The sequence below is a fragment of the Carassius gibelio genome, chromosome B15 (assembly GCF_023724105.1).
Source record: "Carassius gibelio isolate Cgi1373 ecotype wild population from Czech Republic chromosome B15, carGib1.2-hapl.c, whole genome shotgun sequence".
NCBI classification, from domain to species: domain Eukaryota; kingdom Metazoa; phylum Chordata; class Actinopteri; order Cypriniformes; family Cyprinidae; genus Carassius; species Carassius gibelio.
Window position 1 is genome coordinate 1,775,784 of NC_068410.1, and position 2,500 is coordinate 1,778,283.

At 38.7% G+C, this 2,500-nt stretch overlaps 1 long non-coding RNA gene across 1 annotated transcript in view; it reads left to right on the forward strand.

The window, feature by feature from the left end:
* The window catches only part of LOC127972241 (uncharacterized), an 8,285-nt gene that overhangs the window by 3,023 nt on the left and 2,762 nt on the right, over window positions 1–2,500 (forward strand). Inside the window, exons 1-2 of the long non-coding RNA XR_008157052.1 lie at window positions 1–17; window positions 299–2,500. The exon at window positions 1–17 is cut by the window's left edge and continues 3,023 nt beyond it; the exon at window positions 299–2,500 is cut by the window's right edge and continues 2,762 nt beyond it. This is a non-coding gene — a long non-coding RNA (uncharacterized LOC127972241). The remainder of the gene's footprint in view (window positions 18–298) is intronic.

The window sequence follows — 2,500 nt, forward strand, 5'->3', positions numbered from 1 at the left end:
TAACCAACAGGATTTTGGTAGGTGGCGAATTTGTTATTGTTTCATCACTTGTTACGCCAAAAGTCTGTATTTCGAATGTCCCCCCCTTCATTGAAAATGATGATATTGAGCGTGCATTAGTTCAGTGGTAACTGTGCTAGTGCGATCAAAACCATCCCATTAGGATGCAAGAATGAAGCACTAAAACATGTGATGTCTTTTAGGAGACAAGTGTTCATGTTCCTGAATGTGCCGGAGTTAGATGTGGCTTTCAGAGTTGTGCATGAAGGAAAATCATATATGTTTTATGTTAATACAGGAAGCTTGAAGTGTCATCAGTGCGGTGAAATGGGCCACAGGAAGTTGACATGTCCGCACAGAGCGCAGGTTAATGAGGAGGCGGCTGGGTCTAGAGGAGTAACTGCTGCTAATGTAAAAACACAACAACACAGCCTCAGCCTGACGAGGAGAGTATCGCTCCGAATGATGAATCTCGTGAAAGTGTAGACCGAATTCAGAATGAAGGAGAAGAAGAGGAGAATGTGGCACAAGAGCATGAGGTCTTGGAACAAAGAACAGATACAGTACTAGAGGAAGCTAGTGGAAGTGATTATTGAAAATAACGGAAGCTTAAATGATGTTGAAAAAGGTGAGGATAGTGAAATGAGGGAAGATGATACACTGTCTGAGGTGTCGGAATTAAAGTAGAGTTTGAAGGAATTATGTTTGTTTTAATTAATGTATATTCTCCTAATAATGGACATGAGCGTGTGTTTTTTTTATGGAATTGAAAAGTTATTCAGAAAATTGATGATACTTTGTGCATAATAACTGGAGGCGATTGGAAATGCACAACTAATTTTATAATTGAAAGGAACAGAGAGGAGCCACATCAGTCAAGCATTCAACTGTTAAAAATTATAAATGAGTTTGATTTAATAGATTTGTGGAGAAGTAGGAACATGGGAGTTAGACAATATTCATGGTTAAAGGCATCAGATAATAAGTTAGTGGTGCTCGGTTAGATTTTATTTGGGGAAGATTTGTAATAATAAGGTAATGAATGTATCCATCTTGCCTAATGGTTTTCAGATCACCATATGATTATTTTTAATTTAAAGAAAGTGGTTAAACCTTGTTATTTTGGGCATTTCAATGTCAAATTATTACAAGATATCAGTTTCTGTGAAAAGTTTAAGGTTTTCTGGGATATGTGGAAACTCAAGAAAGACAGTTTTGAAAATCTTGGTCAATGGTGGGATGTAGGTAAAGCTAACATCAGAATATTTTGTCAGAACTATACTTCACATACTACTGTAATGATGAAAACAACAGTGGAAAGTTTACAAAGAGTCATTGTATCTCTGGAAAAAGACATGTTAAATAATAAGGGAATGGTAAATAATGAAAGGCTAAAAAAAACGGGTCTTTTTTTACAGGAAAAGGTAAAAGGAGCAGTCATAAGATCAAGAATTTGCTCCGTCAAAGATATGGATGCTCCTAGTGCCTACAGTATTTTCTTTATTTGGAAAAGAAAAGTTTTTTACAAAAACAGTTGTGTCATATAAGACGTCCGAATGGAACCATAACTTCTGACCCTCTGGAAATGAGAGAAATAACAATAGACTTTTATTCTAAACTATATAATGCTAAGATTTGTGACTCTGGAAGTGTGGGTTGTCTGCTTTGTGATCTGCCTCAGTTGAGAGATGAACATGTGTGTGTGTGTGTGTGTGTGTGTGTGTGAGTGTGAGTGTGTGTGAGTGTGTGTGTGTGTGTGTGTGTGTGTGTGTGAGTGTGTGTGTCTGTGTTAGTGTGTGTGTGTGTGTGTGTATGTGAGTGTGTGTGTGTGTGTGTGTGTGAGTGTGTGTGTCTGTGTTAGTGTGTGTGTGTGTGTGTGTATGTGAGTGTGTGTGTCTGTGTTAGTGTGTGTGTGTGTGTGTGTATGTGAGTGTGTGTGTGTGTGTGTGTGTGTGTGAGTGTGTGTGTCTGTGTTAGTGTGTGTTTGTTTGTGTGTGTGTGTGTGTGTGTGTGTGTGTGTGAGTGTGTGTGTCTGTGTTAGTGTGTGTGAGTGTGTGTGTGTGTGTGTGTGTGTGTGTGTGTATGTGAGTGTGTGTGTGTGTGTGTGTCTGTGTTTGTTTGTGTGTGTGTGTGTGTGTGTGTGTGTGTGTGTGTGTGTGTGTGTGTGTGTGTGTGAGTGTGAGTGTGTGTGTCTGTGTTAGTGTGTGTGAGTGTGTGTGTGTGTGTGTGTGTGTGAAAGTATCTGAATGTCAAATGCCAATGTCATCAGCTTCATTTAAAGACACTTCACATCACATCATTTCCTGAAAATCACATGTGCTAAATGTTTCCTAACCGTCCTGTTCCAGGTGGAGATGTGACACATTAACAGGAGGAATGTTTAAAGGGTTAATTGGATGCTGCATTGCACTCTGATGAACTGAAATGTGTGTTTGTAGTGTATGTACACAACCACCATACACCCCGAGTTTTTTTTTTTTTTTTATCTCATTAAATGTTT